A 20,817-nucleotide genomic window follows, 5' to 3' on the forward strand; every position below is an offset into this window, starting at 1 on the left:
ATGGATATCTGAGATGCAAGCTCTTATGCTGAGTGAAGACTAATTTTCCATAGGGACAGGGCTTATTTGAGAACCAATCCTTCTTTTATGCCTAAAGTGGTGTCCTAGTTCACTTAAAGCCAAACTATCCATTTCCCCATTTTCTTTCCCGAACCTAAAAAATGAGGGAGAAAGGATACTCCATACCATGGAATTCCACAGACAAGTCAGGTACTATCTTGATAGAAAAAAATCTTTCAGATCTTCATATCAATTGTTCATTTCTTGTGAAGGTAAGAAAAAGGGACAACCTACGTCAAAACTGGGTATTTCCAAATTCTAGAATCAAAAATCTGACAAAAATACAGCTATTTAAAGAGGAGTCTGGTTAAAGGGAGACCAGATAAAAGGGAGTCTACTGTACCTTTTGTTATACCCACCACAATAAAATTGCTCCAGGCAGGGTCAAGGCCCACTCTTCCAGGGCCTTGGATTAATTTATGGCTTTTTGGAAAGGGTTGGGATACTTGGTTCTCTGTACATACTTTCACTAAACACTATAAACTTGATTCCTTCTCTAGATCCATATCAAGCTTTGCTAGGACCATTCTCCAGGGACTCCTGTCCTTTTCTCCTTCCATCTCCCAAATGTAGTTAGCTTAGGCAATCTACCCATATAGCTAAGGCTGTTGCAGCAGTGATCAATATGATAAACATAGTACAGTTGGATAAGTAAAACTATAACAGTAGATATTTGAATGATCACTGCTGTGGTAATGCTCTCTCCCTCTATCCCCCTAGTATTTTGGCATGTTTTTCATGCAAGGGTGTGTACATTTATTTTTGTTGTTGTTCCTAGCATCATCCTTTCAGGGCTCAGCCCTCCTCCCCCTCTGAAATCAGGAAAGCTATGAAGCCATTGCACCTGTTAAAAGTGGCAGAGGAGGACCCCTCAAGGCCATTGTCAGGGGAGGAACCTTGGCACTCCTTCTGAGAAGTTGCCATAGAGGCCACCATCAAGCCCTCCAGGTAATATTGTGCAGGACAACCTTTGTAGACATGTAGAGTACCAGGCCAAATGACCAGTGGTGACCCAGCAGCAGGCATGTTGCCCTTTGCAGACACAGGTGACCCCTTCTGTTCCACATCCTGCACCACAGCAGATAGGGTTGCCACCTTTTCAATTGGCCAAAGTGGGACATTTTTGGTACAAACATCAGATTTTACAGGCCGACAAATACCCACGGTCAGTACAAAGGTAGAATTTAACTTTTTTGCCTAAATAAAAGCTTTTTCTTGTAGCATTTTAGTTGCTTATTCTGTTTCTTATAGCATTTAGGTATTTTAGATACAGAATAACTGTTTTATGCAACTATTACATAAAATATAGGAAATAATTTTGTCCTAAAATCTCAGGACATTTGACATTTTTACAATTTTTTGTCAGGACAAAACTGCCCAAAGAGGGACTGTCCCTCGCAAAGTGGGACAGGTGGTAACCCTACAGCAGAACCTGTAGAAAGAGGAAACATAAACAGAAAATGAGAAGAAATACAACACATTAGCACACATGTATGATAACTGTCATTTCAGTTTTACATGATAGGCATCTACACACTACACATGCCTTATCACATACTACACATACATTACCACACACTACACATACCTTATTACATACTACACATATCTTAACACACACTACACATACCTTACCACACACTGCACATACCTTACCACACGCTGCACATACCTTACTACACACTACTCATACCTTACCACACACACTACTCATACCTTACAACACACTACACAAACCTTACCACACTACACAAACCTTATAACACACTACACATACCTTACTACACACTACACATACCTTAAAACACACTACTCATATCTTACCACACACTACACATACCTTACCACACACTGCTCCTACCTAACCACTCACTACACATACCTTACCACTCACTGTACATATCTTACTACACACTACTCATACCTTATCACACACTACACAAAACCTTATAACAGACTACACAAACCTTACTACACACTACACATACCTTAAAACACACTACTCATATCTTACCACACACTACTCCTACCACACACTACACATACCATACCATGCACTGCTCCTACCTAACCACTCACTACACATACCTTACCACACACTGTACATATCTTACTACACACTACTCATACCTTACCACACACTCACAAACTTTACCACACACTGTACATATCTTGCTATACACTAATCATACCTTACCACACTACACATACTTTACCACACATTACTCATACCTTACCATACGCTACACATATCTTACCACACCGTACTCTTATCTTAGGGTCCGAATGGAAAGATGAAAAATCAACAAGCAAAGGAGAATAGTAGTGCTGAAATTGAATTCATCCTCAATTCTTTGTGAGTACCTTCTCGAGATGGACCCTGTTTTCACAAAATGTCACCAAGGCGACACTGCTATATAGACTGTATTTATACAGCATATATCATGGACAGAAGTAGGTCAAAAACTAAAAAAGATAGCTGGGTGCACAAGGTGCCCAATCCTTGTAGGCGCACTGGTGCCAGGACTGGAAAAGATGACAGTGTAGTATTCTCAAGATACGGAAATATTCCTATAATGGGGCCAGGCAAGGCCCAGGGGGTGGATGCCCCCCCCCCCCATTGTAGAAGGAAGTAGTAGTCCACAAAAATCACAAAAACTAATAGGCCAAAGAAGAGCCATAAAGACGATAAAGTGGACTATTGAGGATAAGAAAGAAATTATGTATTCTTACTATTATGCAAAAAGCCCAGAATTGCCAGATACAAGATATACAAAACAATTAAGAGAGAAATTAGAGGGAAGAAAAAATACTTCCACAAGAAAAACTGTCAGAAGCTTCAAATGAAAGTTTGTGTTCACTAATACAACAGATTTGTGAGAAACAGTATATAGATCAAGACACCTTGATTTGGAAAAAGAAGCATCCAAGGAAGTGTGAAAATATAAACAAGAAAACCAAGAGATATTTGAAAAGTATAAAAAAGAAATATGGACATGGGAAAGAAAGAGAGATTTGATTTGGTACAACATTTATCCAAAGGAGAAAGTCAAATTAATCAATGTAAAAAAGGCAGCCCCAAATATATTTGAAGAGAAATACAGGCAAAGGCATCCAGATATGGAAAATTTCACAATAAAAAAATAATATCACAAAGATGGAACATAGAAAAGATGATCAGTACAGTAGAAGTTAAAAAAAAATAGGAAGTTGAAGTTGTGAAGTGCCTGGGAAGTGAAGGATTTGATGGGGAAGGTCTAAAACAGGTTACATAACAGCAGGATGGAGTGAGCCCCTAAAGCAGGGAGAAACAGGAAGATCAGGAAACAGCTGAAGAAGAAATATGGACACGGGAAAGAAAAAGAGATTTAATATGGTGTAATATTTATGCAAAGGAGAAAGCAAAACTAACCAATACAAAAAGAGCAGCACCAAAGATATTTGAAGAGAAATACAGACAAAGGAATCCAGACATGGAAAACTTTACAATACAAAAAATAAGAAGACAAAGAGGAAAAGCAGAAAAGGAGATTAGTAATGGAGAAGTTAAAGAAGTAGAAACTGAGGTTATGGAGCATCTGCAAAATGAAGGATTCAGTATAGAAAATCTATTGCAGAAAGCACCACAACAGGATAGAGCAACGGATATCCAAATTAAGGAGACACCAGTGGAACAGGAAGCAAATGGCCAGGTGCCATATCAAGATATTTTGGAGTCTTCCACAGGAAACCAGTATAAATGTTCACTTGAAGCCAGACAGCAAGGGAAGGAACATTAAACTGTGGAAACTCTGATGCAGTCAATGTTGAGGAGTGATAGGCCAGTGAGTTCCCATATGATAGAGCAACGTACGGCACAGGATGAAATTGATGAGACTGTGTCACGGGAAGATGCTATAAAACCTTCTATAGAATGCCCGCAGGAACTGGAAAACAAGGGATGTGCCCTCTGTTTAGAAGAAAATTAGCTAAGAGAAGAATTGCTTGATTTAATAGACATGGACAGATATATTAAGATCAATGTAAGAAATAGACTGCAGAAGGTTAATAAAACCCAAAAAGCCAGAAGTCTGATAAAACAAATGAACACAGTAATTAGGACTGTTCATAGAGATCCATGTGATATAACAGAAGTAAACAGGATATATTAATGTGCAGCTAAATTAATAACTGATAAAGTTTTACTACAAGAACTCAGGGTAGTGAGAGAAAGGAAGGGGAGAAATCGAATACCATCATGGAAATATTGAATAGAGAAAATTATAAGCCAATTAAGACAAAAAGTGTCACTGTTAGAAGATTATAGAAGAGGGAATAGATAAACAAAAATACTAATAAAGATAGATGTGATAAAAGCAATGAGCAATATTAGAACAGATCAGGATCTATCGTGCACTATCGCAAATAACAAACTACAAATTTCAGCACAGGTAGAAAAACTTACAAGATACGAAAATAAATATAAAGGAAAAGTACAAAATAAGTAATTTATTAACAACCCAAAAAGATTTTATAGAGAACTGGGAAATAAGGTAAAAGGAATTGCAAGACCGCCAAAAAAAGAAGAAATAGATACATTTTGGAGAAGTAGCTATGAAGATCCTGTGGAACATAACAAAGATGCTAAATGGATAGAAGAAGTAAAAGAAAGAATAAGAAGTTTAAAGGTACAGGATATGAAATGGGATGAAGTAACAGCTAGACAGATTGAAACAAAGTTAAGAAAAACCTCTAATTGGAAAACCCCAGGCCCAGATGCAGTACCTAACTTCTGGTTAAAAGTATTAACATCTTTGCACGAAGATTTACCAGTGAGTAAGAACTATTTATATGCATACTCAGAACAGACCCAACCTGGCTAACAACAGGAAAAACAGTGCTCCTACTTAAGAGTGATACTTGCAAGCTACCCTAAAAATTATAGACCAATAACTTACCTTTCGGCTACATATAAACTATACATGGGAATTGATGCCAACAGAGTTTATAGTCGTTTATAAGAAAACTCAATTATGGCAGTAGAACAAAAGGGCAATAAAAGAAAGTCATATGGAACAAACGATCATTTGTTGTTAAATAATGTCATAGTGGAGAACTGTAAAAAGGGGAAGAATCTAAGTATGGCTTGGATTGACTACAAAAAAAGCATTTGATTAGTATCCCTCATTCATGGATAAAAGAGTGCTTAAAAATGTATAAGATACACCCACACTGATCGAATACATTACAGTGACCATGAAACAGTGGCAGACCACTTTGCAATTAAGCCATGATAAAGGAAAAATTGTTATCCCAGGGATAAAAATTAAAATGTGGATATTCCAGGAAGACTCTCTGTCACCGTTACTATTCTGCTTTGCCCTTAATCCATTAAGCTCTTTACTCAACAGCTTAGGCTGTGGCTATAATCTGGCTTCTAGAAAACAACAAAGGGTAAAGACTTCTCTCCTTCTCTTTGTTGATGATTTAAAACTGTATAGCTCATCAGATGAGGAACTGAAAGTACAACTGCAAGTTGTCAAAACTTTTTCAGAAGATATAAGAATGTCATTTGGTCTTGATAAATGTGCAAAAGCAACTGTTAAAGCAGGAAAACTGCAATGCCAGGAAAACATAAGTTTGGGACAAGAATGTGATATAAAAGAACTTGAGCAAGGAGTAGTGTATAAATACTTGGGAACTGATAAAGGAGCAACAATAAAACATGAACAAATGCTACTAAAGCTTAGTAAGGAATACTTCAGAAGACTTAAATTAATCCTGAAAACAGCACTGATGTCTATGAACAAAATCCAAGCTATAAACCAATTTGCTCTTCCTGTCCTAACTTACAGTTTTGGAGTGACTGACTGGCCCCAAAACATGTTGGATAAATTAGATAGGAAAACAAGGATGCTTCATGCTCACCAAATGATTTATAAAAATCAGTGCATACCAAGATTATATATTCCCTGTTCTGAAGGAGGGATGGGCCTCCTTGAAATTGATTATATGTATAGATCTGCAGTCGTGGGACTCCACACATATCTGTTGACCTCACAAGCCCCAAATGTAATGAAAGTTTTGAAACATGAGGAGAATAAATCTAAGCTGACTTCTCTGCTTAATCTAGCAGAAGCTTATCGCCGTTAAGCAGGAATGGAAATTAAACCAGAAGTAGATAAAAATCAGGCAGCAACTGAATGTGCCAAAAACAAAAGAAAGAATATAAGGTGAAGAATCAGATGAGAAGGCAAAAAATGTGGAAAAAGCATAAATATAGTTGCAAGTATAGAACACTTCTGGAAGAACCTTATGTTTATCAGGAATGAACACAAGAATGGCTAAGGAGAGGCAAATTCAAACCAAGAGATGAAAGATTAATATTGGTGGTCCAAGATGGTGGGCTGCATACACATTGGTTTATAAAGTCCACTGAACATGTGAGAGAAACAGACAAATGCAGGTTTTGTAAAACTGAACTGGAAACAATTGCACACTTCATTGCTGGTTGCGACATACTAATGGCAAAAGGACTGTATACTGAAAGGCATAATTTACTAGAAAGGGTCACCCAGACTCTGCTGCACTTTGCTGTGAGGGAAAGGTCAGTTTGCTTTTTATTTGTTATATTACTTTATTGCCTTTTTCTATTTTGAATACTGTGATTTGTTTTATTTACCTTGTGTTTTACTTGTATTCTGCTTTTAACTGCATATTAAAACTTGAAAAGAGACCACAGCTCTGTCTTTTGTGCGTCAGGCAGAATTTTTTTTCCCCACCCTCTCACCAGGTTACTGTAGTGTTCTTAAACACCACTGTTTTTCTAGTTGCCTTCTCCTTATGTTAATTTGACCATATATCTAATTTCCTTTCTGTTTTTACTGGCATGTGTGAGTAAGCACATAATTATCATTTTGTGAAATCACTCCCCTTCAACTATTTAAATTTATTGGCCATCCTACTGTATTCCATAGTACCAGAATACAAAAGTGATCAACCCCTTTCAATCTATCTTGCTATTTTAAAAATAGTGACTCTCCACTAAAACTTAACTTTTTAGACAGGTAAAACTTAAGTTACCTACTTTCACATCTAACTCCTCTAGTGCACACTGCAGTGTTTAGGATAAACCATTTTTTCATCTTACCTTTAAGCATCCCTGTGACTAACACTTGCTTTAAACCCTGCTGGAAAGCACTAGGAAGTCTTAAAGTGATACAAGCACTCAACTCCCCTTGTTAATAATGAGAAATTAATCGTAGGCACTAAACACCCTATAATTGCAAAATGCCTTGCTAAGGTAAGGGAAAACAGCTCTTGTACTTTACAAAAAAAAAAAAAAGCACCAAACCAGGCATGTCCAAGGGTCAGCTTCCGGTGATTTATCCTGTCCACCTGGTGAATCTGGGCATACTGGGGCAATGCAGCAATTGCCTCATGTACACAGACAACCCTCTTCTCCTACCACCTGACACTACAACCTGCAAGAGATGCACTTACATAGCCAAACTGGAAGCAAAGCTCTCTCCACCAAAGATTGTGCTAAACAGTCAAGAGGAGAAGGTTAACACCCACACTACATCTCAAGCAACACATAGCCCTTCTAAACCCATAGCACCAACACCTACACATAGCAACACTAAACCCATATATGTGGAGGCCTTTAACAGTAACCTGCCCAAGCAACAAGGACCTCCGAAGCTAAAACGCAAACAAACACCAATCATAACCAAAGTGTCACATAGCTCACAACACCAGTGTGCCACTCAAGAACAGCCCCTAAGGCAAGACAATGTAGCCAACACTTTAGTCATAAGTGACTCTATAGTCAGGCGCACTGATGTCCCACTCAAAAGGCTGAACAAGGAGAAAATTACAGTCAGATGCCTGTCGGGTGCTAGGATCTGCCACATAACGCATGCACTGAAGTCACTCCACAACAAGTATAAATATGACTCTGTCATTGTCCATGTTGGAGTGAATGACTTGAGACGTACCCCCCTGGACTACATGAAAAGAGACATGGAAGAGCTCTTGGATCATGTGGCCCAGGCAGGTATGACCCTAGCCCTGAGTAGCATCCTGCCTTCACCCAGAATGATACCACAGTATAAGGACAAAATGATTGACTTCAACAATTGGCTAAGCTTCTGGTGTCATTCAAAGGGGATACAGTATCTGTCTTCCTAGGACGACATGATCGACAGACCACGATGCTTTGCCAGAGATGGTCAGCACCTGTCACCCCTAGGATTCAGGTTACTAGCAAAGGCTCTTGCCACCCCTATAGTGCCTTTTTTAGGCAAAGTTCAAAGGACAAAACCACCACCATAACAGGTACAAGCATGCAAAATCTGAAGGTAATGCTACTCAATGCTAGAAGTTTAAACCTCAAAATGCACTCTGTCGAGGCACTCCTAAAAATGAAGAATGTCGATATCTGTGCAGTAACTGAGACCTGGTTTAAGGCTCCAGAGAGCACCCCTGCAATACAAGGCTACAACACTTACCACACTTTTCAGCCACCAAACCAGGACTGAAACACTAAAGTTGGAGGAGTGTCCATATTCACCAAGGATATTCACAACACCAGGCTAGTTGCCCAACACAATGCGTCTGAAATTCTCCAGGTACAACTAACACTAGGTAAGACTGCAGTCCAAATTGTAGCTTGCTACATATCTCCCTCCATGCCCCAAGATTTTCACTACACCTTTCTAAACATACTGGAAAATATTAAGATATAACCAAACACCCTAATACTGGGTGATATCAACTACCCTACCATTAGCTGGGAAAACTACTAGTGTACCAACACCTTTGCCCAGCGGTTCTTGGAATTCATAAATTCCAATGCCCTGGATCAATTAATCCTTAGTCCCACCAGGGGCTCCAATAGCTAGACCTGGTCATTACCAACATGGGAAATTGATGCTCCACATCTATGGTCACCCCCTCATTGGCCAGGTCTGACCATAAGCTAATCACCCTTGACATCCACATCTCACCCACACCCCCCAGTAAGGAAACCACTGTAAAAAATGTCTCCCAATCCATCTTCATGCTACTCAAGTCAGAAGTGACAAACTTCATGACACCAATGCAGACGGGAACTGAAAGTTTGACTGATGAATCCTACACTAAGGCACTGTACGAGCACATCCACTCGTGCATGAATCTTACCATCCCCAATAGAACCAAGATGCTCTCCTCCAAAAAAAGGAAGCAAATCTGGTGGTCCCTTGCCATAAACAAACTTTACACCAAAGGAAGAAACTGTTGCAGAAAAGAGATAAATCCCAGGATGCAAAAAACTCTCTTACCCGTCTCAGTAAGAAGCTGAGATCCCTCATAAAATACTCCAAAGCTAGTTACAAAAACAAAATTGCCAAAGATTCCAAAGACAACCACAAGGCATTCTATAGCTATGCCAAGAATCTAAATGGCAATGCTCAGATCTGCTCTGAGCTACAACAGAATGACATTAAATATACTGATCCCAAGGATATTGCCAATATCTTGGCAGATCAATTCAGTACAAACTTCACCTCCCTCTCACCCCCTAAAGGGCCCATCTCAATACCAAAAGATTGCCAAATTCTGGTAATAATGGCCACATAGGTAAAAAATGCACTCTCCAAAGCTAAGAATACAGCTTCCATGGGACCAGACGACATCCCAGGCTGTGTACTACATGAACTACAAAATGAACTGGCACCTCACCTAAATGTCATGTTTAATTATAGCCTCACCTCAGGCTTCATGCCCACTGAGTGGCGCACAGCTACAGTTATCCCACTCCACAAGGGGGGATCCACCTTGGATCCCGGGAACTACCGCCCCATCAGTTTGATGAACCTGATCTGCAAGGCCATGGAACATATTATTATGGAACTTATAAACAAAGACACTGGCAGCCTTCAAACACTAGACCCCATGCAGTTTCGGTTTGTGAAGGGCCGATCTTGTCTCCAGTACCTGATTGACTTCTTCCAATCAGTCTCCAGAGCTGTGGACAAGGGTAAGGTGGTCCAATAGCCTATCTGGACCTCGTCAAGGCTTTCGACACCATCCCCCACTCTGGAATCATAGATAAACTTACTAAGCTGGGCATTAATCCCTATGTCACTCGATGGGTTGCAACTGGCTTACTGACAGTACCCACACTGTAAAAGTAGCCAACTCCAAATCCAGCTCCAGACAAGTGGAGTACCTCAGGGCTCAGCCCTGGGACTGCTGTTGTTTGGCATCTACTTCTCTGAAGTACAGGCCAACACTAAAAGACTCTGGCTAACAAAGTTCGCAGATGACTGCAAACTGGGAGCCATTATTGAATTCCCAAATGACATGGATATTCTACAAAAGGGCCTTACAGAAACAGATGCTTGGTGCCAGAGCCGTGGGCTCAAGCTCAATGCCAAGAAATGTATAGATATCCCCTTTGGGAAAAAACATGTACCCATGAATTACCATATAGGTGGTAGTACACTAAACACTGAAAGTGTGATAAGAGACTTAGGGACACAGGTGGACAGTGGTCTCACCTTCGATAACCACATTGCCACTACAGTCAGGAAATCCTTCTATGTGGCACACCTCATCACTAAGGGCTTTTCATCCAGAAAACACTAGGTCATTGTCCCACTGTACTCATCCCTCATTAGACCCATTATAGAATACAATGCCCCATTTGATATGTACTTCTCAAGACATCTGCAACAACTGGAAAGGCTGCAGAAATATCTCACTAAAAGAATCACAGGCCTAAATAAGATGTCCTATGCTGACCATCTAAAAATACTCCACCTATACTCTGTCACATATTGTCTACTCAGAGGTGATCTCTGCTTAACATACAAGGCCATGTCAAACCCAGAGCTGTTGGACATGCTACACTTAAAGAAATTCCAGTCCCTCAGAGACACACGCTCCAGGGATATAAACCTTGTCATCACAATAAACAAAACATGCTGGAGGAATAGGTTCCTGACCCAGAGACTCTCCAGACTCTGGAATAGACTGCCCATACATGTCAAGCCGAGTGCCTCTTTGGCCCCCTTCAGAAGGAACCTTGATGATTGGGTGGGAGATAGGAAATTCACCCCAGGGATCATGTCAGTCACCCTGCTAGACAGGGGTCCAGGGAAGTAAATACTGTGGGAAGAAATAGCCAGGGAATTGTTATGGCTAGGCTTGTATAGGCCCTAGGGCTGATAGCCTAGTACCAACCTATGAACCTATAATGTGGTGAGACTGTTGTACTGGGGATTGTGCAAACACTACTGTATTGGAGTGGGCAAAAAACATTGGAAACGTAAGCCACAAAGCATCATAGAAAATAAAGAAGTTTACATCACATGGGATCATCCATTACCAACAGTTCAAAAGATAGATACTAGAAAACCAGATACAATAGTCCAAGAAAAGATGACAATAGTAGCATTGATTATTGAAATTGCCACACCCAGTGACTACAGTGTCTTGCATACAGAGAGACACAAAGTCATAAAATATCAGGATCTGCAGGCAGAAATGAAAGCAATGTGGAATAAAGATACCCAGACAGGTTCAACAGTAGTAGGAGCAACAGGTCTTATAAAAAAGAATTTACAGTTGTATTTAGGTATGTTACCAATACATGTAACTCCATACAAACTGCAGAAGGAGTCATTACTGGGCACAGTGCGGGTGCTGTGAAGAGCACTACTGGCTGACATCAAAGATTGAAACAATACTAATTTCATGAACTTTAACCATACTTTAACTTAGGAATGGGGTCTATTCCCATCATGGTAGTAGAAACCCAAAAGACTGGGAGAAATTAAAAAAGATTGAAACCACACTATACATACTTTACCACACACTACACACAACTACACATACCTTACCACACACTAAACATACCTTATCACACATTGCACATACCTTACCGCACACTACTCATACTATACACTACTCTTACTTTACCACCTGGAAAGACTGTCACTTCTTCACAGATTGGCCTCCTAGTTTAAAGCCTATCTTCATAGATAGGACTCCTGGTTATGGCAATTTACTCTGCCAGTGAATAATATAAAACATACAGTAAACAGTACAATTTGGCCATGCCAAAAGAAGGCAAGGACAACAAAAGACAATATTCAGGAAATAGTGCAAAAACCTATTTCTAGTGTGTTCTACAAAATGCTTTCTCTCTTTTACTTTTACCTCCTATTCATGCAGCAGGTCAGGGCAGTGCTTCCGCATGTCGTTATGTCTATAGCTGCACCTCTCACCAGAGTGGGTAATACCCTCTAGTGAAAAGTGCAGGTATAGACATAGTGACCATTACAGGTAATGCCAGTAGCATCAGAATCAACCTTGGTGAGTTGGTGCTAGGCATTAACCTTATACATAGGGCTATCATTCTGGTTCAGCAGACACTCTATATAATCTCTGTGCAGCAGGTAGGGGAAGATTTTACTCTCTTGGCTTCACCAAGCAGGAGCTCTGCTGAACCCAGTAATTGAAGAGGCCATGTGTACTCAACAAGTGAGAACAAGGAGAAACATGGTAGCCACATGAGCATAGTCACACATTATGGACACCACATGACAAACATCATCGGGCAGCAAGGGTGCATGATAGAAAATATCACAGGCAGAGACAGGTGGTGCTATGAGCTTCACTGTGTCTGTGTATGAGAGCATTGTGCACATAACCTTCCAGCCTGGGAACAGGCAGGGATGAGCTTTTAGCACTGACTGTGGTTGGTAACACTGCAAACAGTGATATAGAGGCAAGCACATTAATTCACCTAATTATTATAATGTCTGAATCACACCCTCTTTGAGCATCCCCACTCACCATGCTGTTTGACATAATGGCATGTTCTAATTGCTTTGAATATCTGCCCCTCACTTGTCCATCTAGTTGATTGTTACAGCTAGCCCCTAACTAGCTGTCTCCCCCTTTCCTTTTGCCTGAAGTATTCTTGAAAAACTGTATTTTGCTGCATTATAACATTTTGTTATATTTTCTTTATTTAGCATCTGATTACAAGTATAGTTCAACTGGGGTGACAAGCAGAGGCCTGGGGATATATCTGATACATCTCCCTGTGACCTAATCAGTTGCACTAGATGATGATGGAGTAGACTGCGCTTTCTGAAGAAAGCTAAGGATTGCAATATTATCATTGGACAGCATATTCTGTAAAATGATTTAGCCATACAATGAAGACCTTGTCAATAAATATTACTTCAGGTAGCGTTTACTGACATTTGGAAACTTGGATCTTAAGTAATAGGGTGTACATTCAATTAGGAAGGAATTTGGGTAGGAAAAGTGTAATAAGTTAGGGCTGCACTCCCAGCAACAAGGCTCAAACATATGTTGTAGACAAGACCAGACAGCTTCTAAAAGAAATAAGTAAAAAAAAAAGTTTTGGTCTGTCTGCATGCATTGTTCAAAGCAAATGTACACTACATTTAGGGGAGGGTAGATGTCACTAACATGCAGGCAACAGTGAATTTATTATTTCTCCGGAGTACTTTTTGCATGATATATGATATCAATTAAGCCACATAGTTCCTTTTTCTTTGCTATGTGATAGTTGTGAAACAGTGATAGGAATGTGCAGCAAAAGTAAATGAGGCCATGACAAAAAAGTTCTGAATTGTTAAGTCCTAGATGGCTAAATGTTTCCACTGGCCATGTTCAGATGTTTCTGCAGTACTTCAACCATCCATTTTTCTAAACCACTTGTTCTAACAAGGATTGAAGTGGTTCAGGCTGACCAGACTTTCCTATCACCAGCAACCACTCCCTGATAATCCTTCACAATCCCCAGGCATCATGAAAAATATAAGTTCTATCATGCCTTGGGTCAACTCCTGGGCATCCTTCTGGTAGGCCATGCCTGATACATATCTAAGGAGAATGAAAATCATGGTCCTTCTTTAAATGCAGCACACACTCATATTCCATTTATGAGAATGGAACCATCACCCCTGCTTTTAAATCTCTAGGTTGTGTCCTCATCTTCTACACAACATTGAAAAGGTTCATTAACTTTGACATCCCAACAATATTCAAAATATTCTGTACTTCTAGCTGGATCTAATCTATTACTTTAGCATTGCCACATCATAAATGTTTAACTGTCACAGTGACCTTATCTACAGAAATCAATGTAATTTCACTAGTAGTGGTTCCTCAAACGTGGATGTACCCACCAATATCAGGTATTCCTCAAAATATTCCTTTGAAGTATTCCTCAAAATATTATTTTCATCTCTTCACAATGTCTACAGCTTAGGCCAGTGTTCCTCTACTCTTGCTAAAAACATTCTAGGCAATATTCCCCCCCCCCCATCGAAAATAAGCCAATGGTTTGTCAGAATACTACTTCAATAACTGCATCTGCTGTAATCTTCCTAATCTGTTGGTATCTTTTGGTCAAGTCTGGAGACTCCACCCCTTCACTAGCATTTCCCTGTTTTCTACCAGTTGGTTCTAGGGTTAACTCCATGATCAGCATTAGCCACCTTCTATCCACAGCTCTTTGCTAATACCTCAGCTACAGAAGTCTTGAACAGGTCCATTCAAACTTCACATCTCAGACCTTCTCTGGTACCTATGGGAGAAGTTCTTAAGGTGGTATATGTTGAACTCATCCGTCACAGAAGCATATTGCTAGGTATTCCTAAGACATCCTCACTACATGTTTGGGTTTTCTGAGTCAGTCCAGCTGCCACCCTGGCGTATGACCCAGCTAACCGCCAGGTGGTAGTACTTTGATGGATGAGCACTTCCCTTGACCTGGGTGTTCAGAATATATGATCTTAGGACTGATGACATGACTGTGAACTCAATCATTGACCTGTGGCTCAAGGTGCTCCTTAGGCAAGTAGACTAAGTAGGAGCATTGTGTTTGATACTAGTGTTAGTTACAGACAATGCATGACTAGCACTAGAGTTCAGTAACAATTCACCATTTGGATTCAAGTCAGGCAAGCTATTCTTCTAAATCATGGGCCTCCTGGGATTTTGGTCATTCCCTAGGTGAAAGCTGATGCTCCCCAGTAGAGCTACAATTTCAGTAGACACTATCCCATCAAGCACCATTCATTCAGATTCCAAAAAGGCCAAATCATTTGAACAGCTGTTAGATGTATAGGTGTAAAGATTTCCTTTCTGCAACTTGCAGTCACTGTGAGGTGACCTTTGCATCTGATGGCAAAAGCACTAACTGTATTGTAACCAACTAAGGGCTTCTACATACCCGCTGCCTGCCTTAGGCCTCTACTAAAGGGCATCTCCAGAGTAGGAGAGATACCACCCCCAAATTTAAAGTCTGCTTCTAGAACCAATGATGTACATTGAGACAAGTCTGACTATATCTAGCTGGTCAGTTTCAGCCCTGCTTCTAAAACCAATGATGTACATAGAGACAAGTCTGACTATATCTAGCTGGTCAGTTTCAGCCCTGCTTCTAGAACCAATTATGTACATTGAGACAAGTCTGACGATATCTAGCTGGTCAGTTTCAGCCCTGCTTCTAGAACCAATGATGTACATAGAGACAAGTCTGACTATATCTATCTGGTCAGTTTCAGCCCTGTGTACAAGCTCTGTCTCCTTCTCTAGCAGTAAGATGACATTCCACATGCCAGCAGGTAAATTCCAGTACCATAGTCTAGTCTATTATCATTTGTTCTATTTCTTTCTGACACTTGGCTGTCATCACATATAATTCACACCCTTCTCCTTGCAGGTGGTAAAACCACACTGTGACTCCATATAGCCTTTTTTGTCCAGAGCCCAACCTAGGCTACATGGATTATCTACCCACAAGGCACTTGCTGCCAAACACCATCCTTAGGCTTACATCCATGAATGGATACTGCTATCCCTGTTCTTGGTGAGATTCTTGCATTTTTTGAACAAACCATCTTGAAGGTCAGTTTTATGGATCATTATTTGTCTGCTCACTCTTTTTACACCAATTTTCCAAGACTAACCCTACTGGAACACAAAGGTCCAGACAACATAGGTCTTTAAATCATAAGGGCATCAAAACCTCTCCAACATGAAAAGGTCATGATCCCTACACTACAGCTCTGTGTGCAGCAGCAGGGAGAGGGTCTACAAACAATATGGGTTTGGATATTTGACCCCAGCTGGTAGTTTAATGTGCTGTAGAGCTCATAGGTTCATAGGTAGATCCTAGGCTATCTGCCCTAGGGCATTTATAAGCCTAGCCAGAGTGTATTTGGCTTCCGCCTCCCTATTAGATTAGCCTACTGTGCCTCTGTAAAGTAGGTCACAGAAGGTACCCTTTTCATGTTAAATTATCTATATTTTGCTAATTTTTAAATGAGCTGCAACTGATAGAAATCTCAGATTTTTCAGCAGTGCAAAGTCTAGTATCAATTAGTGAAGAAGCTGTCACTGTAATATTGTTCACATACAAAATAAGGCATGCAGCATTCTGTATAAGCACATGTCAAGCCTCAAGACATGTGCCATACAATCACTGTTCCCCTGACATTGCCAGTAAAAATGTTATACTGGCATGAAATCCTGACAAGCATACATATGTGTTCATTCAAACTATCAAGTGGTAATACTGATGTAATGTACTGTTATGTTTGTGACACTGTACAGTCAAACCATAGCTTTGCCTACGATACAATTGGACTTCATAGGTTCATAGTTTCATAGAAGAGTACTAGGCTTATGTTCCAAGATGACATAAAATCCTAGCCATATTTAATATGTGTTTCACAATTTTAAATAGCAATGTGAACAAAGTCCACACAGTTATGAGCCTATGCTATATTATCTAAGACCAACTGCCTCTATCCATGAGGGACATGGGTGTAACACCATGAGTACAACTACCATTAACCAGCTATTGATGTAGGTTATACCTGAATAGGGCCAAGAAAGGACTTTACTTTACATGAATGGGAAGCTTGCTCCAGAGAGGGTGTAGTGTCTTAGAGATGTTTCTATCGCTCCAGCATGATTAATTATGTCAGAGGCTAGGTTAACATCCTTAGAATGAGTCACTCTTGTGCAGTCAGAGCTGGATTGTAGAGTGCTCTGTAAGACACATACAAATCAGCCCTTAGTAGTCTGTAGGTGACGGAATACAGTAATATGGCTTTCAATCTTTCCACATAGGACTTATCTTTTACACCTTGTATCTTCTTTGAGCAAAATCTCTGGTGTTGCTCCAGCTCTTGCAAATGTTCGGTGAGTTACATGCAAAAGAGTGCATTATTCTCAATTATTGTTGTGAGGAGGGTCGAGTATAGTGGAATTATAACATCCCTTGATCTGGATGACATGGCATACTTATGAGCTGTGCCACATATAAGGGATTTATCACCACTGTGGACACATGGTGGTTGAACCTCCAATTACAATCTACCTGAGTACCTAAATCATATATTACTAGGTCCACTCATTGGGGTGTGCAGTCTATATTGTAATCAGGTTGGGTATTTGCTTTAAAAAAGGGAATAATTATACTTTTTTTGACATTTTATTTTGTCTCCATGGCTCTGGCACCAACCATTTGTGTGAGTTAATACTTTCTGTAATATACCAATGCAATTACTGGATTCAAGGATTGCCCACATATCTGATTGGACAAAGAATGTTGAAGTTTGCCTTGACTTCTGTAAATTAAATACCAAACAGGAAAGGGCCTAGTACAGAACCCAGTGGTACTGCACTGGTCACTGGCCTCTTGCTAGAGGTGAATTCACACACTTTGACAGTATCTGCCCTGTTGGTAATCCATTGTGCTACCCACTTGGTAAGTGGTTTGTGGCCAGTTGAAACAGTTTCTTTGTAATACCCAAGTATGAAATTGTGTCAAATGCCTCAGCCAGGTCAGGTTAGATGGGATGTATATTCTGTCCCTCATCCATGGCCTTGGTGACCTTCTCAAAGACGTAAATAAGATATGACAGACATGATATAGTCTTAAATAAAAAATGGGTTGGTTATGCAGTTGGGAGAGTAGCTATGTCCTTGTTGATAAGGTCCATAATGATTCTTTCCATTGGCTTCCAGGTGAGGCTAGTCAGGCCTATGGGTCTATAATTACCTGTGTTGGGTGATGGTCCCCCTTGCTCAGACAGATGACTGTTTTCTCCACCATTCTGCCAGAAAATAGCCTGTCTGGAGGCTGTGGTTAAGTAGGGCTCCAACTGTGTCTGTTAGGTCATGTTTTAATTTATTGATAAGGAAACCTGGGATATTATCAGGGCTTATTGATGCCATATTTTTAACCTTAGTGCACAGTTGAGCTGATCTCTTGACAATATATGCTGAGTAATGTTTGTATGGATACATTGGGTGATGAGCAGTGGGGATCAGGGGTTGAGGGTTGATCCAAATCTGTCAGCTAGCAGGTTGCCTATTGTCACTGGTTGGGTATTGGTAGTGCCATCTACAACCATCTGTGTGCATAGCTGTGAATTCCCCATAGGATTTTGTACTTACTTTAAAAAAGATTTGCGACAACATTGCCAAATACACTCTTGGGTATGCACACAGTGGAACTGTTAACACAGTTGTACAAGTCTACCTAGTTCATGTCATTACATTAGTTGCACATCATATGCCTATATGCTTATCATTGGAAAGGTGTATGAGAGGGCCCTGAGTACCTCTCAACTCTACAGATTTTCGCAGAATATCCAGATTTTTGCCTCATATTTTTGGTGTGTTCCTCCTAAAATCTGTACCTTTCTGGCAAATAGCTGAGGATTGAGGTAATTGAATAATGACAAATATTTGAGTTTAAGACTCCACATCCTTCAGAAAATTTGTGCTAATGCAAAACCTATTATTCTATCAACTTTGTAAGTTTGTAAGAGCAATATTTAAAACCTGTCCCTATTTGTCCCCCGTCATGTTAGGCTTTGTCCAGATTTTTTGCCCTAAGAAGTTGAGAGGTAGCCTCTGATATCATATATGGGCACATTACAAACATGGTGGATGTGGTGCATGCAGAACAGTTAATAACACAAATGCTGTCAGTCACACAATGCTGCTGGGAAACACCTGAATAATCTTTGTGAACAGCAACACAATCATGCATAGAATGAATTCCCAAAGGTTGCAAGTGAATCTGACTTGGTTATAAGTTATGTATATAACAGCATTACAATATGTGGCTGAAACAAGGCATATGTGCCCATGTAATCAGTATAATGTAATATTGTTGTATGTCACATAGCATTTCATGATAATATGTATACATATATACCATACTGCAGGTGTCCCTGTGATGGCTGAATGAGAAATGTGTAGAATGTTTATATATACTCCACGACCAGAACACATGCCTTACTAAGCAACAATATACATAGCATCATCCCATGTCAACAATCCTCAAGAGGCATATTACTACAGCTGTTATAGAAGGAACGTGAAATAAAATGTCAGCAGTAGCCATCAATACATTACCTCAAATCACAGATTGGAACACACTGTTGTAGGGCTACTGCACATCCACAGCTCAACACAGCACACACATGTGGATGACAGCAACATTGACATGTGCAATCTTCATAGAGTCATAGGACATTATTATGTGAATGGCCAATATCATATAAAATTCTAGCCATTATTATAGTATTTAAACCAAGATCACTATATCTATATGAATGAAGATAGTAAGGTTACATGCATATGTGTGTATGTGTGGGATTGTATTACATTCTGCCTCTGTCCATATATAACATGTGCCCCACCCCATGACAAAATTAGCAATCACATATCTAGTGATCTGCAGATGGCTTGCAGAGGGTCCTGGAAAGGCTGTGCTTCACAATGTATATATGCACCTTTGAGATGATGACACCATCTGTAGTTTTGCAGGAAGCATGCTATTATGTTGGCAGAGGGAATTAGGGGATCTTAGATTCATGGGGCTATGTTAAAAGTTCTCCTGAGTAGGATTCAAATGAAAAGAGATTAAAAATGTCATATACTGGTAGCAATATACCACCAATCATGCACACAACAGTTGAATGAGGTCAGATTTGAACATCAGGCCTGTGTAAGTATACAAATTGGATTCCCTTGACACAACAGTAGCACCACCACAGAGTGCTGACTTTACATTGTCACAGTGCACTTAACAGAGGATTACAGCATCAGTGTATGCTGAGAAGAAGATGGGAGGAGTGTGTCACATAGATGTTGATTTACATCTGGTGTAAAATTGTGTACCCTCTCATATTTGAATAAACAAACACACACACATTGTTTGCTGTGAGATTAAAACTGAAAACTGTCTAGCTATGCAATCTAGAGAACACAGTAGTTAACACTCATGACAACACAAATATCTGAGTGTAATACTGTCAGGACTTTAGTGAGGAATCACATCATAAGTATATATTGATAATAAAACATGGACAGGAGTGCATGACATAGCTGTAGTCTCACATGGAGCTTTAAAATTGTCTCCAGACTAATAGCAGAATAAATATACACATACAAATTGACCACGGTGAGATTAGAACCCCTAGCTAGCTACAGAAGACAGTACTTAATGCTAATACGACAGCACAAGTCTGAGTTTTATGCTGTCAGACAACATTATGTTAATAGGAATGTCTCACAGGTTGTTGTAAAATGTTCTCCAAAATAAGAGCTAAGTCAACAGAAACACACACAAGTTGACCACAGTGAGATTAGAACCCCTACTAAGCTATCTCTGCTAGCTACAAAGCACAGTACCTAATGCTAACACCACAGCAC

The sequence above is a fragment of the Protopterus annectens genome, chromosome 2.part2 (genome assembly GCF_019279795.1).
Source record: "Protopterus annectens isolate FY-2018-M chromosome 2.part2, PAN1.0, whole genome shotgun sequence".
In the NCBI taxonomy this organism is placed as follows: domain Eukaryota; kingdom Metazoa; phylum Chordata; order Ceratodontiformes; family Protopteridae; genus Protopterus; species Protopterus annectens.